General features: G+C 37.3%; 1 long non-coding RNA gene across 1 annotated transcript; it reads left to right on the top strand.

Moving 5' to 3' along the window:
- The first annotated feature begins 4847 nt into the window (after positions 1–4847).
- On the top strand, positions 4848–15819 carry LOC148116412 (uncharacterized). The gene is made up of 2 exons (XR_015728997.1): positions 4848–5512; positions 14654–15819. It is a non-coding gene; the product is annotated as an uncharacterized LOC148116412 (long non-coding RNA).
- The last annotated feature ends 239 nt before the right edge of the window (positions 15820–16058 follow it).

A 16058-nucleotide genomic window follows, 5' to 3' on the forward strand; every position in this document is an offset into this window, starting at 1 on the left:
AAATATCGTAGATCCTCCTCCACTTCTGCAGCATGCAAGTTATTCATGCTCCAAAGATATCCAGAGAAAAGGGCTGGAAAAGTATGAATTTCCTATTTGGTTGTTTGATCATGTATCAATGCACTCATCTTGGGGGGGATGACGACCAGAAATAGGTCTGAGTTTTGTGGGATTGTCTTCATGAACAGATATTGTAGCTACATGCAACTGAATTTCATCCAGATGTTTCAGATCGGTATTCCCATAATCTCTTTTCCATTGGTTATGGTAATTGGTCTTGATCAGAGCTGGATTTCAGAACACTAGACAATTGTGGATTGTCCAAGATGCATTTTTTTCCTCCATTTCACTTTCCTTTTCTTAATCCTTTACTGTATCTTTTCATGCATTGGTTTATAGGTTTAAGTAAGCAAAAAAAAAGAGATAAAATGTACACTGGAGAAAAGTCAGAATTTAAAAAATTAAATTAAATACATGAAAAGAATATATAGGAGATCTCATTCTGTCTTTTTGTAAGATTGATCTTACTGCTGGACCCACTTTCAAAATAAATCGGGAGATATTACACTCATTTGTATATTCTACATATTGGCATAAATATTCTGCTTTCCTAGGATATGTGATCTGAAATTGTTTGCACAAGAGACACAATATGGAAGTGGTTCACATTACTCTCTTTTCAGTTGTTTTGTTTTGTTTTTTTTATTTCCCAGTATAGTTTACAATCCTGGGAATTCCTGGTCTTCTAACCAAGAATCAACAGCTGGCTGCTGCTGCTACCTGGACAATGTTGAAAAGCTAAGCTTGCTGCCACCTGGCCCTAGAAATGTAACAAGGATGCAGAATGATGGATATGACTTATGAAACTATGGGAGGGATACCAAACACACAGGCACATAAGCTTCAGTGCAAAAAAATCATATATATTTTAATTAAGCACGTGATTAAGTTACACAGAGCTGCTTTCTTGAGGTCAAAGGAATAGCAGCTCAGTTCAATTCTACCTGCATGCTATCAATATTACATCTCCCCACCATCAACTTTTCAAAATTACAATGCAAATACTCTAGCTTAGTTAGATTTCTAGGATAACAATAGCTAGGAGTTCCAATAGATGCACGGGAATAATCCATAAAATATTCCCAAATGATGGATATCTTTGTTTATTATTAATTATATTTTGTTTGAACAACAAAAAAATTAGTAAGGATTGGAAGAAATTGCAATACTACACTGAATATATTAAAAATAGGTACTTTATAGAACTTCAATGGAAATAATACCATGTTTTCCCAAAAATAAGACCCTGTTTTACATTTTTTTGAACTCTGAAATAAGCGCTTTGCCTTATTGCCATGCGCTCAAAAGCCTGATTGGCTTATTATCAGGGGATGTCTTATTTGGGGGGAAACAGGGTAAGTTATAGTTGAAGAATCATTTTTGAGGATACTGTAAGTAATTAAGACCTCTAACCTATGTTGGTATACTGTATACACAGTATTGCAGAGAAAAGTTTAAGCTTATGACTAAATCATATGATTATATAAATGAGTACTTCCTTAAGCTTTGTCCTTCTCACTTGGTTTCTCTTGAACAATAATTATATTTCTGATCAGGCCATAACTTTCAGCTGGTAGAACACTGTAACCATTCTTCTACTGTTTGCCTATTTTACTGCAGTTATCAACGTCTGTTTCTACAAATTGTAATTGTGGACACAGATTTCTAAATGGCCATTGGTGTTTTAAAAGTCTGGAATCCAAGCATGCTTATGACAAATCTAGGCAATGTCAGCTGCTAACCAGGGGAGATTTCCACTGCTAGTGGAAAAATGTTGACAAGAAGTCAAATGTGAATTACCAATAGCATCACATGTGATTAGCTCTGCTTTATTCACAAATGGGTATCATATATCTAAAAAAAAGTTAGGATGTGACATCTTATTTCTTATAAAGTATGTTTGTTTATATGAGACAATAATTCCACCCCAAATTCTCAATCATAAGAAATCAGAAGGTAAAATTTGATTTATAGTGCCATATAATTTGATCTGCCTCAGATTAATTTTCCCATAGTTATTTTGCATACTACAAACAGCTCTAAACTCACTGATTTGAAAATATTGATAGCTGTTCCTTTTCTGAAACCAGTGATTGCTTCCTTACTCCTAGGACCTAGACCAGGGCTGTCAAACTCCTGGCCTGCGCTGGCCATGGCCATGCCTGGTTTAGTGAAAGGGGAAAAAGTCCTGATACATCACATGATGCCACTGTGACGTGAGTTTGATACCCCTAACCTAGACCATCTAGATTCTAATCTAGAACATTTATCTTTATTAAACATTCTTTACCATATGTTGCATAATCACCTAAAATATAGCTTTAGATTCTGTTCATATTTCTTCTGAAACCAGGCTCTCCATGATTATATCTGTCCATCCCATCAGATCTCGCAGAGAGGACTGTGGGTCCCATTTGTTGAGGGGATCTCAGTAGGCGGGTCTTCTCTGCCATGGTGCCAACCTTATGGAAAACTCTCTCCCCTCCAAGTGAGGTAAGCTCTGTCCGTTAATATTCAGGAAGTCCCTCAAGACCTGGCTATATCATCAGGCCTGGTGAGATCTTAAGGTGGCTCTATTACCGTGGTTAACATTCTCTCTCTTGTGCCTGGTAGTTTTTTACATTTTAATAATGACTATTTTAATATATTTATTGTTTTAATAAATTGTTGTACGCCACCCAGAGTAACTTTTTATGAGATGGGCAGCCATATAAATTTGAGAAGCATGTGAGTCAAAATTGGGAATAATGTAGTATCTGTATAGAAGCAGCCTACTTTTCACCTAAAATGTTAGGAATACAAGAGCCAGTCTCTTAGGTCCTCCTGCATAATCTCTGTTGGTGAAAGTAAGAGCTACATTTGCCCACAAAAAAATTAAGATCTACTGATCTTGTTTGAATGGCTGAGAATAATGAGAGAGAAGGTATTTCTTTTTTTTTTTTTAATCTTCTCCCTCATTAAAAAAAATCCCAGTTCATCATTTCTAAATAGTGGTGGAAGAAGATTGGACTTTTAGCAACTAATGTGGCTCTGGAAAAATATACATACACAAATATAAAAACTCAATTGCAAATTCATAATAAAGATGAAGGGGACTTTACCCTCATTCAAGCTGAAGATCACCATCTCAAATCAGGAACTGCAGGGCTGAGAGAGAGTGACCGGCCCAAGAGCACCCAACTGGCTCTTGCCTAAGGTGGGGCTAGAACACACACTCTCTTGCTTTCTATCTTGATGCCTCAATCACTACACAAAACAGGCTTCCTCTAATCCTGAGGTTATTTAATTATTTATAATTATTATCCAAAATAAATAATGGTAAAGTCTCCTTTGCACTAATTTAAATTCATGGAGGTTTCATCGAAAAACCCATGAAATTTTCATAGCAACAATACTGAAAATGATTGCCATGCCTATAGCACAGATTCTCTATAATTTCTCATCCAAATACTAATCAGGCCAGACCTTAGTTAGGTTCCAAACTCAGTCAGTGGCATATTACAAATCCAGACTGTTGCTGCTGTATTATCTTGAAAGTGACAAAACATTATGAATAGAATTCTTAATAAAAAGATAGTAATATTCATACTTAGCTTTTCAATGTAGCTAAAGTCAGCCACAGTCAGAGTCAAAAGAAACCATTCAGCCACTGAGTCCATTCCCCTTCTCAGGGTAGGAATCCAAATTAAAGTACCAGTATTTCAGACAGTGTAACTTTCCCTTGAACTCATCCAATGAAGGAAAGTCTACCACCTCTCTACAGAACTAACTCCACTATATATTGCTAGGAATTTGTAAATGAAATCTGCTTTCCTGCCACTTAAATCCATTATTTTATGTTCTGCATTTTGGAGTAATATGAAACCCATCATCTATCCAGGATTAAAACATTCAGCTACATTTCATGTAGACTTACTTGGAATATGTAATAACAATTACATATTCCAAGTAAGTCTACATGAAATGTAGCTGAATTTCAGGAACTTTGCAGAGTTCATTTTGCAGAGTACTAGGCACAAAAACAAAATGACCCAGTTCCTGAAAATCTGACAAGCAAGGTAAGGTTATAGGGCAGCAGTTGTCTTCAGCAACAGACATTCACACACATCCACACAAAAAAAGGTATCACCATTAAGGTAAGGCTTGTTTAAAACTATTTTATAGAAAGGAAAGCAATCTGCTCTATTTCTACATGGTTTCCCAATATCTGAGTGCAACACTACCTTATATGTGCCCATGTAAACTGAACAAATAAAAGTTCTGAAATGATTTTATCATGTCTTACTTTGGCACTATTTAAAATTACAACATCTGCTGTATGCTAAAAGTGTTTTACTGAATCAGAAGGGAAGAATTCATTAGTAGAAACCATTCTGTGATATCACAAAGCACTATGGCATATAGTTCTGATTACTGAAGAGTTTCCTCAACTGGACAATTCCAGCTGATTTGGCAATGGCCATGATGATGGGGATAATGGGAAATGAATCCAACAAAAGGTTGGTATATTTTAATTTATTTTGGTTGGAAGAGGTTACCACGCTTGGGAACATATGGCCTACAGTAAAAGGAAGAACCTTTTCCATTATTACAGGAAAGTGTCTTCTGAATCTGAGTAAACTTTTAAAGAGGAATCTTGTAAGTTGCTTTGATCTGTTTTAGGACTGCGATGACCAGAGAAGTTTGGCTCCTGCTTTTTAAGAGGTTTCGGGAGATTATGATTTTTCATAGGCACTGCCTTCTTCCAAACACACAGGAACCGGGACGGGAATGGCAGGTACTCCAGCACGGAGGGAGAGGCGCGTCCATCACTTCCGTCCCCAGCAGCCCTCCCCTTCTTTGCAAAGTAAAAGAGGCTTTTTCGTCCCTCTCGAATTCCCTGATCCTCCCCTATCACCGTCGGAGGTTACACTCACCCCCCCCGGTACTCCTCGCCCTCCCTTCGCCTTTCTCTGCTGGAAATCCCGGCCCATAGCGACGAAAGGAAAACACCATCACAACAGTAGCGTTGGAGCAAGCCAGCAGGCGGGATTTCTTCCGAGAAATCGGAAAGAGGCAGGCAGGCCGGGAAGCGGGAAAGGGCCGTTATGAGCTGGTGGTGGCTGGGATATTCTGCTACAGCCGAGCTGGGTCTACCAACCTCAAGAGAGAAAAAGAAGGATTCCTCCCGGTTCTCTCTTTCCCTGGCAGAAAAGGCCTTTGCAGAACTGGCGGGTGGAAAGTGCCCACGTGGTGGGGGGGGCAGACAAGGCGGAGCGGTGGGATCCCCGCGTCTGCCGAGGAGCTGAGCGCGGCCTCTGTTGCAGCACAGGCAGCAGCGCCGAGAAAGGAGGCCGTCGGATTAGATCCGCAAGAGCGGAGAAAGCGGAGCGGCTGCCTTTAAGAAACGTTCGAGGGAAGGTGAATGGCGCCGCGCTCCTCTCACGAGGTGCGGAACAAAGAATATTAAAAAGTGGGATTGTTTTATCAAAACTTAGAACTTGCGTGGCGATGTACTTTTGGAGGAAAGGCAGGGAGAAAGGTAGCCCAAAAGGAGGAGGAAGTTTGGATGGCGGCACCTGGGCCGAACCCGCTGTTTGAGAATTGGCTCAAGCCACAGATCTATTGGATTGCATTTCCCTTTATCCCCACCCAATGTAAATGAATCGGCTGGGGAGGATGGGAAATGTAGCTCAACCCATTTGAACGGCATTGGCACCTGAATTCAGGCTGCTGACTGAATACACTTTTATTTAAATAATAAAAAGTCTTGTGATACATTGGAACCCAACATACTGATTATCGCGTAAACGTTTGTAGCTAGAAACTTTTTTCTTAAGCCTCACCACTTCATATACTTTTTAAAAAGCTATCTACAATCGCTTACGCGATAATCAGTTTCTTGGGTTCAAATGTACCACAAGATTTTTGAAGAGGGTGTGATAACTCAAGAGATTTGAAGATTTTGATCCTGAGGTGGTTCACCAAATCTTTGCTTTTCTCGCTGTAAACTACTCTTCTCAAAGCTGGAATTCCTTCCTACTGAATTAGGTATGGGAGTATATCAATATTTACCCTGCATGTAAAACGTCATCAGATGATCTGATAAAATTCATTAAAAATCAAAGCATAGGACAATACTTAAATGAGTTCAAATAGACCTGTTTACTATTTTAGGAAACTGCTAAATCATAAGAAAATACAATGAATTAGATATCATCAAGCTTATTGGGAGTATTTAGAATGTGAAGAACTACAAATTAACAGAATAATAACAATAACACCGTTGGAAGAGATCTTGGAGGTCTTCTTGTCCAACTCCCTGCTCAGGTAGGAACCCTATACCATTTCAGACAAATGGTTGTCCAATCTCTTCTTAGAAACTTCCAGTGTTGGAGCATCCACAACTTCTGGAGGCAAGTTGTTCCACTGATTAATTCCACTGATGAGATTCAAGGTGCTGGTATTAACCTATAAAGCCCTTCATGGCTTAGGCCCAGGATATCTGTCGGACCACCTGCAACCAACATTGATTTCCCATCGCCTGGTGCGTTCCCACAGAGAGGGCCTACTCAGGGTGCCATCGGCCAAACAATGTCGGCTGGCGACCCCCAGGGGTAGAGCCTTCTCTGTGGCCATGCCCACCCTTTGGAATCAACTTCCCATGGGTCTTCGGTTGGCCCCTGACCTTCGTACTTTCCACCGTGAGCTTAAGACCTGGCTGTTTAAACGCCCTAGTCAGGACTGATGGGGTCTACTGTTTTAAATTGGTTTTTAGTCTGTTTTAATTTGTATTTATTGGGATTGTTTCGTTGATGTGAGCCGCCCTGAGTCCTTCGGAGAGAGGGCGGCATATAAATCCAATAAATAATAATAATAATAATAAATAATTGTTGCAACTGTCAGGAAATTTCTCCTTAGTTCCAGGTTGCTTGTCTCCTTAATTAGTTTCTGAATGAATAATTACTTTTTTTTACTTTAACTTTTTCAGTAGTGCTCTTAACAATTAATTTCAAATGACTTATAGTACACCTTTTTTATTCTTGGCACTTTCAAGTCAATCTTGACTCCTGGTGACAGCCTGTTAATAGTCCCTGCAGTTTTCTTGACAAGATTTACGCAAGTGGTTTACAATTGCTTGAGATCTTCCTAGCTCAAGATCATCCCCCCCTCGTTCCTAAGGTGTGACTAAATGTCATAGTCTAGTGCCTTAACCACTACACCAAACTAGCTAATAGCAATAACAACAATAATCCAAATAGAACCAAATAAATTGAAATAATCTGAATAGAACCAAAGAGCATAGATAAAAAAGGAACTGATTAAAACACTGATAAAGTTTTTTTTAATGCATCATGTTTTAGAAGCTTGGATGGATAAAAGATTTCTGTCTGATGCTGAAAAACAGTAGGATTGATACCAGCTCCCCATCCCCAAAGGGCATTTGCCACAACTGAAAATTTGAATTCTGCTGTATTTCTGAAATAAGAAATATTTGGAGAAAAACATTTGCAGATAGAATATGGGTAGTTTGACTGAAATAGGTACCCTTTCAAAACCCTGAGTATGCAGATATACAGTATAGGATTTAGAAGATATGATCACTTTAGGAGAGATATTACTATCTTTTCCTTTGCTAGAGAACTTTTGTACCAATAACAAGAATTTAAGGGATATGAATCCTTCAGGGTATTCAGAGCAGTCTGTTAATAAAGGTCTACCTGAAAGACAGTTGCTTACCAAACTCTAGAACTTGGTTTGGCCACAAAATTGGCCAACACATGCTTCATATCACAGTGTCATAGGGACAGTTATTAGGTTCATTTTTAATCACAAAAATCATCCAGGAAAAACTTGACAAGTAATGGTTAATAAGTGCACATACATTTATGCAGACATTCAGAGTCACATCTTCAACCAAAATATGCAGTATTTATTTTCTACAACATCCTGTTGAGGCTCTCTGCAGGTTAGTAAATAGTTAATGCTGCCCAGGCAGTGTGCAATGAGAAGTTTGGTTTTCTTTTCAACCTTCAATAAAAAGACATTTTCTCTTTCAATCAGTCTGGACAGGTGAGAAATCGGTAAAGACTGGAGCCTGCCCTTCCAACTAATACAAAGCAGACTTGTTAGCCAAGGCTACTGTTTTTGTAAGCAAATTCCCTCACCATTACCACATAACTCCCTGTTTTCTAATGTCAGGGCCCCTAATATCCTCTAAAGCCTGGTTTCTGCTGCTCATTCAGGTAAAGACATAAATCCCCTGGATAGTGTATAATTATTCAGAGTGATTCACTGACAATTACTAAAGCATTGGGAGTAAAGAGTGATTAAAACATCAGAAACTGAAAAGAGATTGAACAGTATTGCATAAACATTCACTTCTGTCCAAGCCTCTTTATTACCATTCTTCCCAGAGTCAGTTCCTTTGATTACACAGCTATGCTCACCTTGCCATCCTGCCACTTTTTAAAAATCCACATGAGTCTTAAGTATTCCTTGCCAGTGCAATATTAAAGAATGTTTGAAGAGGGGGTACTTTAGAAACATCTGTTCTCTTTGTCTGGTCCTATAATAAAATGTTTGAGAAGCTATCCCCATTATTTCCAAGGAAATCAATTACAAAGTCATAAATAATGCAAGATTGACAGTAGGTTAAAGTCTGCAAAGAAAACTCGCAATCTTTAGTCAACAAGAAGAATTCTTAATATATCATTTAGCAACTGCAGTAGTTGATTGTATACAACTTGAATAATACACTGCATAGCAGGAATTAATCTCTGAAGAACCCAAAGCTGGGGTGGCTAGAGGCATTTTTATGGCTCCTAGATCCTCTCTTGTGTTGTTTTTTTTACCATTTTGAGATTTTGAAAATTAAAATCTAACTCCTCAAGGTATGCTCCAAATGAGGAGGAAAAAATAGAACATCTTGGGCCTAGCTATATGTGTATCAGTCCTCCCAAATTGCATTATTACTCCCCCACTTGGTCTGTCCTCAAAATGTTAAGTGCCAAAACTAGCAGGGAAACAATGCTGTGCATTCAAGCAACCAAGTTCTTTCTTAGTTAAAACATGCTTTAAGAGTCATATTTTAAACCACCCCTTTACCACAGCTGCGCCTTTTTTCAGTTTTATATGGCTGCTTCAATGAATAGCAGAAAGGTATTCTGCCTGTGCTAGATCTGATCCTTCTGAATCATTTTTGAAGTCTGCAGGGTTCTATTTCTTACCATGTATGAATGGCAAGATAAAATGGACTGCATTTCAAACTACATTTTTGAAAAGCACCTTCATATTTCCAAAATTTTAGTATACAGGGAGCAGCATGTGTGGGAATATGGCACTTGTAAAGTTATAATGCTTAAATATAGAAATGTGCTATCTAGCTTGTGAAAACTAAAAGATAAATTTAGATATTTTAAAAATGGGCCATCAAGTAATTGGGTCATTTCTTTGACATTTGTTCGTTTATTCATTTAACACTTACCACTGACATCACTGGCTAAGAGAACAAAACTCTGTAAAGCATCCAGCATCAATAAGCTTAGTTTTAAAACATACATTTAAAAGAATAGCCAAAAATAGAACATCAGCATTTCAACAAATTCACGTTAGTACCGGTATATGCATGCCATGATATACAAGAAACCTTGGGATTTCATAGAATTGGGAAGGATCATCTTGTTGCCGGCTTCTGGCTTCCCTTGATCATACAAAACTTGTTCAAACACTTTTGAAAAATACACACAGAATTCCTTGTGCCATACAAACAGTTGCAAAAGCAAAGACCCTCATGTTGTTGTAGACTGTTACATTGTACACACAGTTGCCTCTCTTTTATCTATCACACCTGCCTTTTGAAAATATGATATTATTCATCTCTGTCCCTGCAGGATTGTAATTTTGTTTAAAACTAATCAAAATTCAAGGCACATTTAAAAAGATGTGGGGCTATAGTCAGGTGATTGTGGGTACCATCTTATACACCCCCGGTGATGGCCCTGGTTAAACCCTGAGGTAAATGGTTTGTTCTGTCCTTTGAACAGAAAGCTACTTTTTCTTCCTAGTGTGTCTGTTTGTGTGAACTGTTAATAAAAAGAGAGCAAAAAAGCAGCTGTTTATTTTATCCCCACTAGGGTTGTGAGGAGAATTATTTGAGGTGGACAGTGTAGCCACTGTGGCTTTTTCAGTGGTGAGGGAGGTGAACCAGAAGCTGAGAGGTGAAGGTCCCTGTTTAATAGCTTTCTGTCTGTTTATCCAAAAAATATTATTCCATCATAAAAATTCCCAAAATAGTTCTTGTCTTGACAGATCGAATGGCAGCTATCCAGCACCGTAGGGCCTTGCTAAATTAAAGGAAACAGTAGATTTAATCTGGTATCAGGAATCCAGGACCTGTATATTTAGAGAGCTATTCTTGGATCTGTTCTTGAGCTGCTTGGAAAAGAGGTATTAGTATTTGATCTTGGTTTGACATAGTAATCAGGCTTGATAATAACTGATTTTGCTCCTTGGGTCAATAGAGTTACTCTTTTGAGGAAGAATACAGGCCTTATTATTATGCCTTATTAGATTGTGGGGCTGTCATGAAAAAGAGTTAGTGGGCCCAAGAGAACTATTTAAATTATGTTAATGGACAGAAGCCAAGCATGAAAGCTACTTTTTTTTTTTAACTGGGATGGCTATTCTCAATTCCCTAAAACAGCCAAATCCAGGTTTCTAGATGAGGGAAAGCATACAATGTATCCCACACTAAGAATTTGTAAACTCTCTACAAGAAAAAATAAAAGTAGAAACTACCATTAAGAATGAGAGGATGCCCATCTCCAAAAATCCAGTAAAAGAGCAATGAAGTTGTGTGAAATGTTCAACGTGTACAGTGACAACAAACAAAAATCCCCCATCGCAATGCTGATTAATTAATTGCAACAGGACACATAGACATATATGGAACTAGGATAGATCATTGAGCATGCTAGTCGTGAGGTGGCTGTGTCATCCTAGGTCTATGTCTTTAAAATTATGTGCATGAATGTAGCAATTTGTTCCACTGGATATTTTACACCAAGGGGAAACTCGGAAACAACAAATTTCCATTTAAGGTTTTACAGTAAGAGTAATTAAAGTTTGCTCTTTGGGAATTTCTTTCCTCTCTTTTAAAAACTGTACATCTCCACTTGCCTGTTGTTGTTGGTCTACTTGGAGAAAAGCAGGATTAAAATGTAATAAATAAATCCCTTATCAGCTTTAAGTTATTGAAATTTAGTTTTTGCTTTCTAAAATAACAACATAAAAAATCATTGGTTCTTCTCACAAGGATACCACCACATTCATGCACAGTGTGACAGTCTAACAACCATCAAATAAGAAGGCCCAATTCTTCTGGCAGATATTAGAGATATAAGAGCATGGGTGAAATCCAACAGGTTCTGACAGGTTCTGGAGAACCGGTAGCGGAAATTTTGAGTAGTTCGTAGAACCTGCAAATACCACCTCTGTCTGGTCCCAGAGTGGGGTGGGAATGGAGATTGCAATATCCTTCCCCCAGGAGTGGGGATGGAATGGAGATTTTGCAGTATCCTTCCCCTGGAGTGGGGTGGAAATGGAGATTTTGCAGTATCCTTCCCTTGCCATGCCCACCAAGCCATGCCCACCAAGCCATACCATGCCCACCAAGCCATGTCCACAGAACAGGTAGTAAAAAAATTTGAATTTCACCACTGTATAAGAGCAACTATTTCATTTATTTATAAGATTTATTGGCCATGCATCTTACCATAGGGTAACTCTGGGCAGCTTACAGTTACATATACAGTTAAAACATAAAAAATTAAACTACAAGTTACCAAAATACAGAGCTATGAATCATTCAACCAAATGTGCCCCCCCCAGTAGAGGACACTCTAACATTTAAAGTAAAACTGAAATACCACTTTCATTAGCATGAGAGGTTGCTTTCCCTCTCTTCTGGGGTGAAATGTCTTAGACTGCTCTACACTGTACTATAAATGGTAATATTGAAAGGGCTATAAAGTTTTAGAGAATAATTGTTCCTTGACTCTAGAGGAGTTTTCTCAAGCCTCAGATGAAAGTAAAGGCCATTTTAAGACAAATCCAACCTCTGGTGACTCTGTGAAGACATCCCACCAATTTTCTTAACAAGCGTATATTTGTTTTTGTTTGTTTATTTTTTATTTCCACTGTTAGTCTATAGTTCAGGAATTTTCTAGTGGCCCCCAATTTTGCGTAGCTTCTATTCCCAGACAAGATCAATCAGACACTTCCTTCTGCTGAGACAAAGCCTAGACAGCTTTGATTATTGGCAGGATTGAAACAAACAAACCAGAAGCAATAAAGTTAGCTGCACTGGAGTAGAGAGATAAATAAACCTTTTAAGTGTTTTAATGTCATTTTATTATCCTGTTATTTACTTTGTTACATAAATTGTCACTATTAGTTTCTGGGAAGTGGAAACATACTAAATGTAAGAATAACTAGTTTCCCTTCTTACTTATGTTGGAGAAGTTTATCATTTACTGTATTGTTTAACATTCTTCCTACTGGTACTTTCCTGTGGTTCTGTCTCCCTTCTTCCCTCCCTCCCTCCCTCCCTTTTTTCCTCTCTCTCTCCATGCGTGCATGTGTGTGTGTGTGTTTCTTGTTTTCTAGCTCTCTGTTCATCTCACTACCAAAATATCATCATCTTGTAATGGTAAACATACTATTTCCTCCAACCCTTCCTGCATGACCAATTCACATTTAAATGTTAGTTGCTGCTACTTTACCTCTCCCTTGACAACAATTTTGGGAGTGATGTTTGTTTTCTTTTGTACCTGTGAAAAGAAACATCACCATCAAGAAACATACTCATTGGGATCTGGGACAAATAACATTATCAGAATGAAATGAGAATGCCTGTTTTCCCCCCATAGTGAGTGGCCGGCATGACTAAATGCGAAAGGCGCATGGAACGCTGTTACCTTCCCACCAAAGGTGTTCCCTATTTTTCTACTTGCATTTTTTACGTGCTTTCGAACTGCTAGGTTGGCAGAAGCTGGGACAAGTAACGGGGTGCCGTTATGCGGCACTAGGGATTTGAACTGCTGAACTGCCAACCTTTCGATCAACAAGCTCAGCGTCTTAACCACTGAGCCACCATGTCCCTTTACTTTTTTTGTCCATCTACTGTGCCATCATATTATCCCAGCTCAGTTCTTCTATCTGCACTGCTTTCCACACACTGAGTCATCAGCTTCCTGCCCTTAGTCAAGCAATAAAACTAATAAAACACATTCAGCTTTTTCAAGTCATCCTCTCATTCATATTTTTCCTTTTGTAACTTCTCCTAAAAATTTTCTCCTATGTAAAAAATTATTTTTGGTGACTTCCAAAATGCAGAATTCCTACATTTGTTAAGTATGCTGCAGCTTTCAAAAAATAAATAAAAGCAAGTTCTGGATAAACATAGGATAAACGCCTGATGCAAAAAAGGAACAAGAAATAGTAACAATGAAGCATTTAAAGGTTAAAAATGGGGAGAAGGGAGACATAAAAGCTGAAGCCCCACCCTCTTATAATGGGAGAATTGTGAAAGTGGTCCTGTAAATTAGCATGCTCTGGTGGCCAAGTTGAAGTTGCTGGTATTTTCTTTTACTCCATACTAGAATCATAAATTCGTTCAATAAGCAAAGTGATGGAAGATGGATAGACTTGTGTTTATCCAAGCCTCTTTGGGATGCCTAGATAGATTTTGGGTTGAAAAAGTCTTGCAAGTTCTGGTCTGTGAATTGAATTCCTCTCAAGCAATCTACATATAAAAGTGGTTTCAAGACTGAGGTATTAAGTTACTTCAGGACACTGAAAAGTTGCATGCAGGGAAAACAATGAACAAAAAACAGGTGGTGGTGTAGGAAGACTAAAAGATCAGTCTCTAAGTTAAATAGTTACTGTATTTACAAATAAGTAAGTTCAAGCATAATCTAAGTGTATGTTTAAACAAAACTGACCAGACAAACAGGCAGTAACTGTGGGTTTTGTTTTCATTTTACTAAGAATTCTCTTAATGTAAAGCTTCCTTTAAGATTACTATTTTCCAATTATTCTGAACATTATTCTGAACATTATTTTACACTATTCCTGGTTTAAATCCTTGTTCTCTCCTTTACCACAGATCTACGTATATATCTTTAAAATATGTTCTTAAGTGCTAGAGATTGTTATTGAATAGGGTTACTTTAAGTTTGACCCTGTTTTATGATTTTAGGTTTTACATCAGTTACAAGTTGGTTTTACCATATTTTGATTCCGTTAACAGAACATATTAGGAGAATTATGGATTATAATTCTTAAAAGATAACCTAAATATGTAGCATTAACATTTTAAAAGGCAATAAAATGATGTACCGTTGGTATTTAATGTCTGATAAACTGTCAAAGATGAATACTGGAAAGTCAGGCAATGTTGAAAATGTAACCAATGTAAGGACACCTTTGATCATTTATGTGAACTTGTAAAAGTGCTAAGAAATATTGTCATCAGATGGTGATTGGGGAGGGTTGATCCAGAATATTCTTAAAATTGATATACAATTGAAACCAAAAGTGTTCATTTTAGGATGGATGGATAAGCAGACTCAAAGAAAGTATGGCGCTTAGTAGTTATATATGATAACTACTGTTCTACATTCACAGAGGTGGAAGGAAATATGAATTCCCACATGGGAAGAATGGATGGAACTGGCCGAGATTACAAAACTGATTGCTTTGATTAAAGATAAAGAATTGACTGTTTTACTTTTTGTATGGAAACCACATTTGGACTTTTTGCTTTATAAAGATAAAAATAAAGTTTTGACTTTGGGATTTGATGCTTGCTATGATATATTTTGGTTATCAGGGTGGATTTGTTTTAAATCGAGTTGATTTAAATCACGATTTAAATCATGATTTAAAACACTAGTAAAAAGGCTTGATTTAAATCAACTCGATTTAAATCATAATTTTTAAAGAGCAACTGTCATCTCTGCTACTCCTTTGACCCACTGTTGACTCACCGATAGTCCCAGTGTTGCAGAATATACAGCCTCCTGCTACATAACTAAGCTCCATTTCATGCTGAATAAACCAAATTATTTACGTGTCTTAAATAGAAAACTATCTTATGATAGATTTTTACCCCAAAAGTTTTTTATTAAAATAAATTCGATAAAAATAAAAAAAATCCGATTTAAATCAAAAAAATCTGATTTTTTTTTATTTTTTTAAAAAAATCATTGATTTTTATCCACCCTGTTGGTTATAGAAATGCTTTATCCTGTTGGAGTTTAATAGATACACATTTATTTTAGGTTTTTATGTATTTATTTAAATTTAAAGTAGTGGATTTTTTTGGTACGGATATTTGATTATAGTATTATTTGTATTTGTGGAGTTATTATGATATGGTTATACATTTTATTTAGGCTCAGAGACTATATTATATATTATTTAACTGTTTGGTGTATCTATGTGTGTGTGTGTATTTCATATTTTAGTTTTATACCTTTTTTGTTAAACTAAAACAAGAATGTGTTTTATCTTATAACTGAATTTATATTGAAGAGTTGGAAATAACTATGTTACTTCCTGTTATTTTTCCTACGTTATCCTTGATGGTGTTCTAAATGTCATTTTTTAAAACTTTTCCTGTTATCCCCTTCCTCTACTTTTCCCCTTTTGTTGTAACTTTATATTTTAACTTTTTTATTTTTGAAACTTTATTAAATTCTTTTTAAAAAATGATTTTTGAAAGTGCAGTTCCTGTTTTAACTCTGACCAATCCAAATGTGATTTCATATTTAGACTGATGTGTCTTTGAGGAGGAGAACAGATGATGGGGTTATAAGTTTCACTTCCTAGTCTACTGGGTCAGTGACACATTCTTTACCCCAAAGTCCAGAGCTTATTTTCCAGTCCTCATGAGAAGGGAAGGATGTTACTCTGGTCTCCATTCATTACCCAAGGCCTTGCCTCAAAGATTC

This window comes from Pantherophis guttatus, chromosome 1, assembly GCF_059756535.1.
Source record: "Pantherophis guttatus breed Tessera chromosome 1, ASM5975653v1, whole genome shotgun sequence".
In the NCBI taxonomy this organism is placed as follows: domain Eukaryota; kingdom Metazoa; phylum Chordata; class Lepidosauria; order Squamata; family Colubridae; genus Pantherophis; species Pantherophis guttatus.